Below are 15,651 nucleotides of genomic sequence, written 5' to 3'. Positions count from 1 at the left end.
GCTCCTTCCATTAACTATAAATGGAAATGCTTTGCACTTCCTTTACCGCAGGTGGCTGTACCCACCATGTAGCTGTAACACACCAATGAACCAAGAAGAAAAAGAAGAAAACAATGAGCTTTTACAGACGGAAGTAGGAGTGCAAGCTACTTGGATTGTATTTGACCCTTGGCCACAATGTGGAGCACACTTTTGGTTAAGGTAAACCATTTGAAATAAAAACTTTTGGGTGTTTCAGGAATTAAAACAGCTGCAGGCAGCCCCAAACGTTTACCCACTGTACTTCAATAATGCATCCGTTTTATATAGTCCTTTTCTGGACAACCAGACACTCAAAGTGCTCACAAGGGATACATTATTCATGAACTCACGTTCACACTGTGGTGGTGCTCAACTGTATTGTGTAGCCACAGCTGCCCCGGGCAGACTGACAGGTGTGTCGCTGCCAGTTTGCACCTACGGCCACCACCAAACATTCACACCCAGCATTCCACGGCAAGGCGGGTGATGCGTCTTGACCAAGGACATGACCACAAATGACTAAAACAGATCGTGAATCGAACAGAAGCCTCCGGTTACTAGACAACCCGCTCTTACCTCTGATCCATGACCGACCCTACTTACAGCCCTACTGGAGTTTAATAGTTTGGAAAATAAGTGTATGAGAAATATGTGTGAAGCTCTTTGGGCAGGCACAGTATGAAGCAGAATCACTGATGGATTGGATTTTTCATCTGTTGGATTAAGACATGTTTTTTTGGGGGGGTGAATTGACAATAGACTGAAGGGTGGACTAGTTAAATTGTGACGGAAGCGAGGTGTGTGTATCCTATTCTTACACATGGTTTAGTAGTAATTTGTACAGTTTTACAATAATTACACTTGTATAATTCTGCTTTGTACTTCTTGGTAGAGGTAATTACAGGTGAAATATTAATAAGAAACCTAAATAAATCTAATTTGTGAGTCCGGCAACGTCACATTCATACTGTAAGCAGTGCTCTTACCATCCTGGAAGGAGAACGGAAAGCTCTCTTTGCAGATTTACAGGACACATGCAGTAAATGCAGATATTATTGGAGAAAAGAAAGCTCACAGTGTTTTCCATTTGCATCCACTCAAATGTTATTCTACATTGCATTGTTGTGAGAGACAATTTATATGCAATTTTATCTTGGAAAAAAAAAATCATGTGAGTAAGACACATTCAGTATTGAATTATTTATTTGGACAGGTAAGTCGATTGAGCAGGAACCAATTCAATGACAAATGCATACAATTTCCCAGGATAAATTGAACACATCTTTGCACATTCACAATATTTGTGCAAGTAGAGCCAGTGTGCATTGACCTATTTAGTTAAACATGGCCCATCAGGGTCTGTATATCACCATCATTCCATATTGCATTGCTAACGACTCCTCGTTCAATAGGTTTCCATATATATGTAAGCACATGGTTGACTTAGCCACACACTGGGAGCCCCACACTCATTTTCTCCACCATTTGTCTCCCGCTTGCATCGCAGAGTCAATCAATAGCCAATTAAAGACACATGGTCTCTAGTGGTCAGTGGTGTTTCTCTTTAGCCAGGGAAATAAATATGTAAATAGATCATCATCATGGGATGAACAGCATCAGGTCAGATCAGCCTCCTATAAAAAATGCCCCCACACATACAATTACACAATAGCACTGGATCACAGTCAGTGTGTGCTACAAGATGACAGCGGTCCAGCGAGGCCCCACAGTGCAATTATCACATTAGGACTAAACCTTGATTGGATGTGTCCATGCTTCCGAACAAAACACAGTAATCTGCCAAATAAGACATTCTAAAGACAGACAAAAACACAGCATTTGCTCTCTGCACCACACGGCCATTGTCTTATTGTATCGCTATGTTTTACAAGTGCTAAACAACAAAGGAAGCGAGAAACCACAGCATGACCACAAAAATAATTAACTGGAATAATTCCAAGATCAGGATGAAGTGACACTCCGACATTTCCTTTTAGTAAATGTAGGAGACTAATTTACTCGTAATTAAAATGGCCTTTTGGAGCCACAACAAGAAAGCCTAATTTGTATCTTGGATGGGCTTCACTTAAAGAAAGAAAAAACATAATTAACAGGATGTTGGATTGAAAATGAATATATGTCATAAATAGTATTCATAGAAATGATAATGGAGCAAATTTGTCAATCATGTCAGTACATACAATTTATATCGACTTTCACTTCTATTTTTGCTTTTCAATGAATTGAATTAATGCTGAAGGTCAAGTCTTGTAAGCATGTATATACTGCTGTCTTTCATGCAGACGTGAGAGTTCGATTCTCAATCAATGCCGCAATAGCCAGCCTCTCTCAGTCACAAACCTGGATAGCAAATAAATAAATACATTGAAACAGATGTGTGGTGTCAGGAAGGGCATCTGGCCTAAAAACCGTGCCAAACAAATCATTCAAGTGACTTGCTGTGACGGGACAACTCGAAAGTCACACACACTTTATCGTGTTGATCACATTTTGCGTAAGTAGAAGCCTGGTTATTGGTCAACAGTGCATTGCCATTGAAGGGCTTCAGATGGAGGTGGCCCTCGAGTCTCACAGATATGGCAACAAGAGGTTGCAACAGACAGACCAGAAAATTCACCGAAAGGCACAGACACACACACACACATTAGACTATTGTGAATTTTGGGATTTACCATCTTGTTAGACAAAAGTAAGCTGTGCGAAATGTACTGAAACACTGAACAGTACTATATGTACATTCAAAAGTAGAGAAGCATAAATTCAGTTCACCTGGAAAGTTTAGAATTCATTTTAGGCTGACCCTGAAATTTCACCCAAAAGCCAATTATTTATTTTTGTGAGGAGAGTATATTTAGATAAAAAAATTACACGCCAGGCCTGGGCCATATGGCCTTGAAATAAAACGTCGGACCATTTAAAAAAATAAATAAATAAAAATAAATTTCTTTATTTTAATATAACACCTACCGCACCCTATAAAAATATAAAAAGATAAAGCTAATGGCAATGACAGTCAAAACCCGCGGAACAAAAAAGTGCAACCAAATGGGTAGGAAGATGTACAAAACAAAAGGACTAATCAAAAGCAATGTGCCGAACACAGTAATTTACAAAGTACCAAAAGAATAGAATAATGACAAAAAGAAGTCAGTAACTCCTGGATGGTTGATCCCTTTAAAACACAGTAGTTCATTTCACACCGGTGTGCATGCCGCTGCTACACTCATTCCTGCACCACCAGGAAGGTCAGCGAAGGGAAACAAACAAATAAATAAAAGCACAGCAGGGACTGGACATGACATCTGCTATGTATCCGAGATAGTATGGACGCTCAGTCGACCTATAAGTTATCAAAAGCCAAGTATAGGCTCCACAAAGGTAGGCAAGCATCCTTGGGAAATAACTAATGATCCTCCTTGCATCTACAAAGTTGGCAAGAGTAACATTGTTAATTTTATATTTGACTTCAATCAAATCCCACTTGAAGCGTAAAGTGGACATTTGTGGGGACAGTTCATTTGTGACGCTGTTCATCATCTTTAGTAGACATCACCGCCAAATGAAGATATCGAGCACAGATTGTCTCACTTTCCCAAAACAGAACTCGGAACAAAGGACAGCAGCAGCAACACAAAAAAGCTGCAAGAGAAGAGTATCTGCAAAGAGTTATTTGATTGCTAGACCCGGGAACACAAGATGGAGAAGAAAACAATTATGAGAAAGAAATCTATCGCCTGAAGTGACATTTTTCTTTGTTCAATGAATATCCTTGTGAGACTACTGTTTTATTATTTACATGATTACATTGAAAAGAAAGAAAAGAAATTCTGTATTTTGAGCTGGATTTTTTTTTTATACAAGATGTATTATTTAGAACATTGTCCTATTTAAGTAAGACTTCAAAAGAGAGTTACTATGTCATTTTGTTTATAATTTAAATTAGGGCTGCAAAATATATTGAAAAAATGTCATCATTGCGATAAAGGCACATTCAGTGCAGAAGGTTTTTCCAATATCATGCCGCCTAACATTAAATATATTAGCGTTATCACAGCATTTTTTTAATATTGTTTCAGTAGCTCCGGCCCGCTCAAGTGTTTTCTTTTTTTGGAACTCAACACATTATCACTCTACGTCACGCCCAATTACAGCTCACCTGTTTTGTAAGTTAGCTTGTAATGTTTGCAAGTTGAGCTGCATTTGGTCATTAGCTGAGCCCTGAGCACTCTGATGTCAATGTCAGTGGACAGCAAGTGGCAAAATGGCCGCCCCTAAGATTGATACGAACGGGTTGTTTTCTGGATTAATTCTTCGTCCATGAACGCAATATTATTCCGCATTTGGACTATTGGGGCCAGATAGAACATACAATGATACTGTAAAGGAATATTTTTTACTTGACTTTCTCTTTAATGTTGGCTCAGCTAACATTAATAGTTGGTATTTGGGGAGACTACTTATTTGCAAAAACAGTATAAAAATGTAGTTTTGGGGCATAAAACGAATAAGTGAATAATTTGTGTGTTGATGTGAGATTTCTTCAAATCTCCCAAATGTGCACGGCGAAGTCAAGACAAGTGATCAAAGATCCTATTAAATATAAATTATGCTGTAACGTTATTAAATTTTAGTCCTACGGCAACATTTGACATCAAGGTGTCAGACATCACACTCACATGCACGAGCGGTACTGTGGTGTCACTCACTGTGTTCCTCTCCTGTCCTACATTCCCGCTTCACAAAGCTCTAACAGAGTTCCTGCTACCACAGACGCCATTGCCAGTTCTGGCCAGTTTTAAGCTCACAAGGCACAGGTCATTTGTTGCCACGCTAATTTTACCTGACCCCTTGAGTGCTGGAATGGAGAAGTAGTGGTGTTCATCAGAGAGACCCCCAAAGTGATTCACATATTAAGCCACATTCATAAGGTTTCACTCTGAAGACCTCCCCCTTGTGGGATCAAATTATGACAAGATGTGACAGTGGTGGGCGGTCAAGGCCTTCAAGACCATCTCTGCTGGCCTAACATAATCAAGAAATGATGATCATATTCTTCACATTGATGCCATATTATATCGTAGTGTTGTATTTTTAGGTGAGAATTTTTATCCAATCAGAATTCAGCTATCTTGTGTTGCCAGGCAGATGTCATAATAGCAGTAGAACGCACTCTTCGTTCGAGGCCTTCAGATACAATCTGTTATGTGCGAGTGAGGGGATTTTACGATAGCCAATCAGATCACGGGTTGATGACCGTAAAGCCTTCTCTCTGGCCTTACGTTAAAGGTGATTACTGTGAGGGGGCAGTGCTATGAGGAATCAACACACCAGAAAATCGTAACGGGCGACCATTCGAAAAGCCTGCTTTTTTAAACCACAATGCCCGAATGAGGGAAATGTGTGGATTTAATTGCAGATACACTTCCGAGGCCATTTTCAAGATGGACCTTAGCGAAGCCTTGCGATCCACACAGTTGTAGTCTTAGTTGATCTTAAATATAAATCCAGTCACCTATGCAAGGGTGTCAACCTCATTTTTGTCACTGGCCCAAAAAATTATGTTTTTGCTTAAAGGGCTGTTATGATGTTATTAAAAGTGAAGACAATTTGCAATTTTTAGTTTTTCAGATATAAGCAACAAATATCAAGTAGACGTAAATTAGTTACCATTAGTGGGCCACATAAAATGATGTGGCAAACCAGATCTGGCCCTAGGCCTTGGGTTTGACACCACGGAAATAAGAGTTTTTGCTTTTAAACAAATGTTTTCATGGGCTTTCCTGAGTCTTACCAACAAAAACAGACAGCAATAGAACCTCAGGGACTAAAGCAGCCTGAAACATTGACGAACTCCAGTTATGATACCAACATGATGCAATGTGTCTAGGTCAATGTCAATAGCCCCGCATGCAACTGGTGAGTCTTTGTGTTCAACACACACAAACACCGACATGTAAACAAGAAATACATGTTGTAGAGTCACATTGCACCACTTAGTCATGGTAGAACATATGAAATACCAAAGCCCTCCTCTTCGCTCTAGAGCATGAGTGATGTTTCTCCAGGAACACCTTAAGATGAGGGTAGCAGGAGGTGTCTGCAGGCTGATTTAGCACCTCAATCTCAAACAAGAGGGGTCACTTTTCTTCCCACTGGATGACTTACGAGAGGGCACTCATGGCTTTCATTTCCATTTTATTGTGATGTATGGTGGCTAAAAGTTGCCTCTCTCTGTTGCAGGATCTTGATGAAGGGCAATGATCGTTACACATGGCCTAAAACAGTCTACAACACTTTGGCAATTACATGTGCCCCATGCCTATTGTAGCAATGTCACTCATTTAATGCAAGCTGCTGTGGAGTCTTTGTTTCTTCCATTAGAAAAGACTCGGGCATGACCAATATGGATTTTTTTAAGACCAATGCCGATTTTTGGCAGAAAAAAATACAAATGAATTAAAGTCTAATTAAAAAATACAACAAGCAATTTTCCCCTCAATGCATTTAATTGGTCATCAATTACATACAGATTTTCACTCTTGGCTGGGCGGCCTGGTCCATAGTCCCCTGTGAATATTGGGGGTCAACTGTAAATATCCATCCATTATCCGAACCGCTTATCCACATGAGGGTCTCGGGCATACTGGAGCCTATCCCAGCTATCTTCGGGCAGTAGGCGGGATACACCCCAAACTGATTGCCAGCCAATCGCACGACACATAAAGATATGCAACCATTCACACTCACAACCAAACCTAGGCACAATTTAGAGCTTTCGATTAACCTACCATGCATGTTTTTGGAATACGGGAGGATACCGGACTACCCGGAGAAAACTCACACAGGCACGGGGAGAACATACAAACTTCACACGGGAAGGCAATGAGCCAGAATCGAACCCTGCACCACTGAACTGTGAGGCAGGCGTGCTAAACAGCCCACCGTGCCTCCAACTGTAAATATATTGTTGGAAAAAATAACTTACCTTTTTGTTTCTTAGAATTCATTGTGTGGCATAATGGATTTAATTAATGAAGTAATAAGGACATTAATCTTTGTCACATGTGTGTTTGTGTTAAGAGTAGTTGAATCTGTCATATTTAACACATTTATGTTTGATTTATGTTGCACAATGTTTTTTGCAAAAATATAATTTATTAATTTTGTTAAATAACCTTTGATTTAAGATTGTGTGAAAAATTGTGTAATCCAAGTCAATTCCTTGCGCAACCTGCATTGCTTACCTAAGCAGTCCTTGTAAAATGTTAAGATTTGCTTTATTTTAAATGACCTTTTTGATCCTATGTTGATAATTTCATGTTAAACTGCATATTTAAGAATACAAGGCATTTATGTATAATAAATAATGAGCTCAGTGTTACTTGCGTGTAAATAGTACATTAAGATAAAAATAACAGGCAAACATCGGCCATCGATTTGTTTCAGCCCTACCTTGATCTGGATGTTGCTATGGCTTCCTTCTTCAGCCTCACTCTTTTCCAACAAACGGCAGACAAACTGTGAGCAAAACATTAAGGTTAATGAATTAACCTTTGTGTTTTTTTATTTCTAAAAAGTCCATGGTTATGATCATGAGCAAATGGCTTTCAATTATAAGGCTGCTATACACTGCTATCCCAGCTGCCCTCATTCACCGAATCACGCAGCATCAGGAGCAGCTGGGGGTTCGATACTGTGGTCAAGGACACATCATCATGGTCATAGATACTCGGGATCAAAACCTTTAACCTCCAGGTTGAGGGAAAGTCACTCTACCAGTTGAGCTGTGCCACCCCGTGAGCGAGCGCTTTCATGTGAAGTGGCATGAAGGTGCAAGAAGTGAATAAGTGCTTGGTTTACTTTGGAGGACTGATCATTAGGAGAGAGAAGGAAAACAGTTGTGCAAAAAAAAAAAATAAAGAGACAAATTGCGTAATCAATAGAAAGAATAGCAATCAGTGCACTGAATGAAAGCAGAACAAACAAAAGATTGACACGCTGCGCACACTTTGTTCAATTAGTGTACAATTAATTACGAATCAACACATTGTGCAACAAGACAAATATGATTATGCGACATAATTACTTCTCATCATTATGAGCTGCTCCTCATTCCCTGGAGGCATGCGGCCCTCCAAAATGGACAAATAACGCTATAAACAGTGGCAACGTAACAAAAACATGATGTCTGTCATCATTCCGTTAGCAGAATACTGGAACACCTCAAGTCATGCTCGGCGAATAACTGTTTGGTTTCTGGTCATCAGGCTTTGTTTAGTGCAGTGGGGATTCAGCAGTGTGTAAGTCTATCCAGTAAGCTGTTCCTACAGCTATAAACAGAAATCATTTAACTTGTATGTGATCACTCAGCCCTGTGAACTGTATTTACCATCTGTGGCCCTTTACTCATATAGCGCATGAGTGAATACGAGAATATGCTCCCAGCGCGTGCTTCCAGTACACTACCGCAGCCTCCACGATGATAGCTAATTATCTTTGTGGGACACAGATGACATTCTGTTTTACACTGTGGACATTCGCAACCCACTAATAGCATTCCGGGTGTCCACATAAGAGCATTCAAACACAATTCTATGAAGCGAGATGCTGGGCGGACGTTCAACTTCACATCCCAACATACATTGTTTTGGAGGGCCTGACAATCAACAAGCGAAAGATTTAAAGTCTCTCAGAGTGATGGCTTGCAGTAGTGGCAGAGCAAATGAGGAGTTTGAGGAACTGTGTGGTCCTCAAATGATTGGTTAGCAACTGTCGTCATGAAGTGATGGCATGTGGAAATGCGCATTGGCATGGATAAATGCAGCACAGTGTCAGTGTGAGGCAGGGAAGGGTAGCCATGTGAACGCATGATACAGCCCCATGGGAATTGTAATAAATAAATTCCTGAATGGAAATTTAAGCCTCTATCCCGCTACGCGGCGAACAATTAAGATTTCGAAAGCAGCGAATGTTGCGTTTTCGTTTGGGTTCGTTCAGTGTCACTAATGTTTGCAAAAACGTTTGCCAGATGTTGGGCAACAGTTTTTTTTGTTGTTGTTGAAAGGGAATTTTGAACCAATTCCCATGCGCGAAGAAAAGTAAATGTTTCTCAAACATTTGCCACCTTGAACGAACCCTGATGCGTCCTAACGTGAACGTGCCATTTTCTACCTTCGTAACAGTCGGAAATGTTCACCCCTCAGTGAGATAAGGGCTTTATGGAAGATACTGTATGACTACACTATATATTATAAATGATCTCATTATCTGTACCGCTTCTACTGACTCGGGTTGAGGGAGTGCTGAAGCCTATCCCAGCCATCTTCGGGCAGTAGGCGGGGGACACCCTGAACTGGTTGCCATCCAATCACGGGGCACACATGGGCAAACAACCATCCTCGCTCTCACTCACACCTAGGGACAATTTAGAGTGTCCAATCAACCTGCCATGCATGTTTTTGGAATGTGAGAGGAAACCGGAGTACCCAGAGGAAACCCACGCAGGCACGGGGAGAACATGTAAACTCCACACAGGAAAGCCAGAGCTGGAATTGAACCCGAAATATTATTTTTTTTAGCTGTCAGTAGTGTGACACTGACTTGGTTGAGCCAACATAAATTTCACAAACACAGATTAAAAAAAATGGTATTAGTCTGTAAGAGTGGCTATCGGAGTACTTAAGAAAATACATACTTGAGATAAGTGATAAAAAAATGCATATGGACAAAGGATTTTCATATTGGATCCCTGATGCAGTGCAGAAAATATATGGAAGGACATGTCAGTGTTAACTTGTTGCTCAGGGTAAATAATGACTTGTTATGACAAGAAACCAGGGGATGAGGTCCTTAACAAGCCACGGTTGAGTGTTGGTGGGTTACCATTTGTGTCATGGCGCAGCGGCAGCGCTGTATGCAGAGCTTACACAGCTGACGAGATGCCAGTGTCAGCCAGTGCGGAAACACTTGAACAGGTCAGGGACGTTTGTCTTCACAAGCTCAGTGCTCACAAAATGCAGCGCTGACATTTCTGGAGGTAGAATTTCTCATGCACAATAGCTTTGGAAAATCACATTCAGCTTGGCGAGTTCTTGTAATAACATTGCAAATGAATTTGTGCAGACACAACATGGGACAACAATGGGAAAGTGATAGAAAGGCTGCAGACTCAAATGATTGAATTCATTTCAGTCGTTTTCTGTGGGAGAGGAGATGCCAGTGGCTGTGTTGAGGCAGTCCCTTACGGTGGCCGAGAAAGGTCACAAAAATTGAAAACTCCACAAGATAACATTGAACCTCGGCTCGACTGCAAAAGTCTCAACACAAGATTTGACTACAGCACTATAGCAAAAGCCACAACGGAAGTGACTGAAACTCCAGCGAGACGGGAAAAGAAGCAATGCTGGAATAGCAAGGAAAATAAAGTTGTTGTTTTATTGTTGGAGCCTGTGTCACTGTGGCAATGTCAGAAATTATTTTTGCTGTGTTTTTCAAATTATTTATTTGTGATACATATTTTTAATATTCCGTGGATAATAATACAGTGTAGACGTAAGGTTTAAGCTTTAACATTGCTATACTATTACATTACTATTCTGGTTTTGCGTCTTTCCCCACCATGCAGGAGTTTTGGTCACTTCCATTATGGATTTTGCATTAGCGCTGCCGTTCAAAGTTGTTGTGTTGTGTCGTTTGTAATTGTTGCAACCTTTCTCGGCCACCATAGTCCCAATTTTTTTTTTTCATTTTTGTTGTTGAGCTATGAATAATATCAGGCAAAGCTTTATGATTTGATGGGGATTGTCATTAATATGCAGAGTAGTCCATACCTCCTGCACTGAAGCTGCTTTTGGTGCATAAATGCATACAGTGACACAATTCTAATCTGCGAGCCACACTATACATGCGTTTGAGGTACAGTAAAATCGTTGGAATTGTCGAATGAGAAATGAGAATCTATATGTAAAATATGTGTCCTACTTCGATGTGTTGTAGCAGTAATTGAATGCAATGTGGTGATGACAAATTTTAAGGCTCTCTATGAGCATACAAGACAGGGATCAGCTTTACAGGAAGTGTAGCATGAGACGCAGAGTATTGCTGACACTGCAGTGTGAACACACAAGTAATCAAAAAGACCATTATACAATCAAAATTATGAGGTGCACATCTGCCTCCTTCTTTTTTTGCAACTCTGTAGTAATTTAAGCACAGTGTCGACAAAAATATGGATCAATTAATAAATCTTTAATCATAATTCCTCATTTTACAAAGTCATATCCATAACTTCCAATGTTATGGAAAGAGTTTCGACAAAAAGGCCTTGAAGGTATTCTAGGTTGACTTTGGTCTGGAGAAACCTGAGAGCCCTGACCTCAATCCCATCAAGAAACACTCTTGACGGTGGACACGTTTTTGGGCACGGCAAATGGTCTTCTACCTGAAAAGAGCAAGTCCCTGAAACTCTGAAAGTCTTCCCAGACAAGCAGAAGCTGTTACAGCTTCAAACGGAGGAACCAATCCCGTATTTGATTTCATTTTCAATTCCTCTACGCGTGTGAACTGGTGTCCTAATCATTTTATTCATGAAGTGTGCTTGATTACTATCCTTTCAACACAGGATATGACAGGATTTATTGAGCCAAAAGCCTATCTCAACATGAAGTTAATTAATTAAGTCATTTTGCACTGAAGGAAAGCAAAGTTAACTTTTTGGGAGGTTCTCCAGCTGTAATCACTCTAGATCGTCGTGGTGCTTGGCTCTCCACCAGTATTGCCTCTTTGGGCCATTTCTTACAGCAGAGTGAGAAATGGGGGGCATGATAGAGCGGCCCTGGTATGCCAAAAAGGGGCCAGAAGAGATCCCCTTGCAAAGAGAGTAGAGGTTGATGCCTTAGGAAATACATGCAGCCAACATGAACACACTCACAGTTGAATTGACACTGCAGGGAGGTAGAAATATCAAGATGACACAGGTGCTACTTGTTGATCACGCCTTTCTGTGTTATGTCTTTCCAAACTCTGAATGCCGTTTTTGTCACAAGTTGTTAAGAGTAAAGATTTATTGCAGCAAATTACACTGTAATTCAAGACAGTAGTGCAGTCGTTGGCCAGGATGACTAGCGGTTGATGTCCGGGGGGGGGGGGGGGGGAGATATTGGGTCCGGCTTGGGTCCAAACAGGGTGACATTGCTAAGCTAAGAGATAAACTACAGAGAGTGACTTTGAAAAGTTACAATTCTCTGCCTGTCTTCAACCTGGCAATTACTTGGAAAATCGAGAGTGGGAAAACGGCTGCCAGTGCGGCGATACAGCACAGAGCACATCTTCATTTGGAAACACAGCAGAGAGGAAACTGAGCTTTAGGTTGTCAAGATAAGCACTGTGAACTTGCATCGGCCTAATATCTTCTAAATCCAACCAGACGATACTCATAAACAACATCTTTCTGACAATTCAGAAAGTTCAGCCCTCATGTTTTGTGATGTTGCCAGCAAGAAGCTCACCCACACACACACACACACACAGACTTTGAGCCGCCACAATAAGAAAGGTTTCAGGGGTCGGCCTGAAGTCAAGGTCCATGGTGTTCCAGGGGGCAGATTTATGACACCTCTGCACCATCTCATCAGCTACGCTGTCATGTCACATGCCATCATTAATCTGCGGCACTTCAGAGTCCCACACTCAACATCATGGGTGGGGAGTATGATGTTTTAAACTTATCTCAAGGACATGGCTGCCTTATATAGTATAAGCCGTATACATGTATATATTGTATATTAATAAAATACTGTCATAACAGTAATAAATGACACTTTACACTCAGTGACAAAATTAGTATTTTCTTCAATTTCATGTTCATTTTAATGCCTGATACCACTAAAGGTGTATTGCGTGACTAATAGAAGAGAAGACGTAATGCCTAAAAAGCACTGTTTTTGGCAGTCCAGTGCCATAGTTATGAATATAAGAACAAAAGTGATTTTGGTTATTACAGGTTGACAGAAAATGCAGCAAGGTGACATTGCAACACTTGTAAGCGCCTGATATTACTACAATGTATTTGTTTTTTTTCTTTTTCAAATTAAGCCCATGTTGTTTAGATTTTATCACATTGCCAAAACGTGCACCAAAAGTTCAACTAGCCTCCAGAGACACTCTTGGATGTGACGTGCAAAATTGTCAAATAACAGGGAAAATACAGTTATTTGTGTTCATATGATTTGAGAGAAGAAATCAAGCCTAGTCTGAGAACAGCAAATCATGAAGAAATTCACATAATTTTTTTTGACCAACGAGACATGACAATTCTTTTATCCCTATTCCCCTGGGTCAGCTTGTGCTTAATTTGAATTTTGGAAGGATACAACTTTGGGTTAAGGATCAAAATCTGCCTCAGTGATTCCTGGGTAATATCTCGCTCCTGGGTGCACCTCGGAATCGATTTCTCAAAGTCCCTGACAGCATCAACATTCCCAGCCACGGTAACACTCAAACATTGTCAATTTGAACACTTTCAATTGTAAAGCTATGTTTTTGAACGCTTCCGTTTGTTCTGAATTCACTGTACATGTACAAATCTGAGTTTTTTTTCTGGGTAACAAGATTGAACTATTTTGCCTGCATAGTTTTAAATGACCTGGGTTCAAAATGAGTGTCCACGGCACGCAAAACGTCCTCTGCTCAGTTATCCAATGATGGTCAGAAAAAGCTATGAAAGCTTTATGGAATCTAAATGTGTATATAACGTGTATTCCAACAAACTGTAGCGTAATCACAAGGAGAAAGGAGGAAAAAAAGTAACATTTGGCTTCATGATAGAAGCTCTGAGTAATTTTAAGTGAAGAGCCATTTGGGAGGTGAAAGAGCCAATTCTCTGAGCTCAGCCAAATTATCTGTTTAACTAAAACATGATTGAATGCTCATCTTCAGGAGTGCAATCTATTGTGTTTTGTCCAATAACAGCACTAATTACTAAATTAAATGCAAAAAATTATATATATATTAGAAACATTATTTCAAAGAGTGTTACTGTGTACTTCTACACGACTACAAACTATAACCAAAGTAGTGAACAAATCATTAAACTAACACTGCATCTCTCTTAAGTGAAGCATTATTTTGATCCCAGAGACACAATCAAGACTAACGAATGATTTTGGTGCACATGTTCATAAAGTTAACAGTAAAGTACAGCAATTTGAAAGTGTTCTTGATTTGTCATTTTTTAACATTTTGCTCGGAGTGGTCGGCATGCAGATTTGCAGCAGAATGAGCAACGGGTGCCCATTGAACAGATGGCTATCACGCTGGCAAACTTGCGCCGCACAACAAACAAGACAACTAGGAGATGCTGCACACATGCCCTAAGGCAGGCTTCTTGTGTTATCAATGATTAGAGCATCTCATTGGACAAAGAGGAAAACTAATTGTTTTACATTAAGTGTGGAGTGTGCACCCTGCAGCAATGCTCTGATTTGCAATTAAGAAGGCAAATAGCTGATTAAATGCTTAATGATTTCCATCTACTCTTCTCAAGACTCCTTGAAAAACAAAATATTTTGCAGTCCAGTTGGATTACCCCCTGACTACGGCGGCTTTTGTGGCTTAAAAGCCGAAACATCCTTCTTTGCCACGTAGGTGTGGTGTCACTCTAAAAGGAATTGCTAACATCATGGCTCATAAATGTGATCAGGTACGCGGCCTAATCAAGTTTGGAAGGACTTGATACTGATACACAACATACTCTGAGAGGTGAAAAATTATTATTAAGAATGTTTCAATTTCAGATGGACAACGAGTTTGATTGATTGTCCTCCAAAGTGATTTAAGCTTGAGGGATGCGTCATGTGGAGAGAGCCATCGAATTTGATGGTATGTCTTTGAGCGGAATTATATGTTTGCTTGGCAACGGAGAAAAAAAATGCCATTCTTTCTAAGGCCATGCCCATACACACTAAGGTATTTTTAAATTATATTATTGAATTTTCAAAAGAAACATCGATTCATGACCTGCATGTCAAATGCAAATGCAGATTTTGCTGTTTATTAGCGCTCATGTTTGCAATTTATCGCCTTTACCACTATATTTTGTGACTTTTCCTAACTATTATTATTTTTATTTTCTAATGACAAGCATCAGTTATAGTGATGTTATTCTAGTAAACATTTTCGACGGAATTTCTTCCTGAATATTCTGAAGCCTTTTGTCCATGCCTTCTCCAAATGTTGTTGCGCCGTAGAACGCAAGTTAACAGTTGAAATGGACTCAACAGCACCTCTGCTGGTTGCAGCAAGTAGTGCACTCCGTTTTGCCTTAACTGTTTTGCAACCTGACAACTTAATAATTAATTCCTCATGTTCAACTGAATAAATATTGTAAAATTAAGCAACAAAGTTTTGTAGGTTGCTTTGTTACCCAGACACATATCAGGATCCAGCATCTCTGATGTCGTGCCCAAGCCTGAACAGTGAAATGTTTCTCGAAGATTGTGTCAGGTAGAAAACCAATAGATGAAAATATCTTGGGACTGAAATTATGACTTGCTTTGGTGATCCCGTATGGGAGAAGCCGAAAATAAAAATAAATGTTTTTTGTAAAATTAT

General features: G+C 40.0%; 1 protein-coding gene across 2 annotated transcripts in view; it reads right to left on the bottom strand.

Moving 5' to 3' along the window:
- The window catches only part of tspan9a (tetraspanin 9a), a 180,973-nt gene that overhangs the window by 130,662 nt on the left and 34,660 nt on the right, over nucleotides 1-15,651 (bottom strand). The window contains exon 3 of one of the 2 annotated variants that reach the window (XM_088298743.1): nucleotides 7,495-7,560. The exons of the other annotated variant lie outside the window; for it this stretch is intronic. The gene's annotated coding sequence lies outside the window, so the exon portion shown is untranslated. The remainder of the gene's footprint in view (nucleotides 1-7,494; nucleotides 7,561-15,651) is intronic. 2 annotated transcript variants of the gene reach the window in all.

This window comes from Idiotropiscis lumnitzeri, chromosome 6 (genome assembly GCF_059441095.1).
Source record: "Idiotropiscis lumnitzeri isolate Australia: NSW breed Sydney's pygmy pipehorse chromosome 6, RoL_Ilum_1.0, whole genome shotgun sequence".
In the NCBI taxonomy this organism is placed as follows: domain Eukaryota; kingdom Metazoa; phylum Chordata; class Actinopteri; order Syngnathiformes; family Syngnathidae; genus Idiotropiscis; species Idiotropiscis lumnitzeri.
Note: the sequence above shows the minus strand (reverse complement) of the source record. Positions and strands in the feature narration are given on the sequence as shown.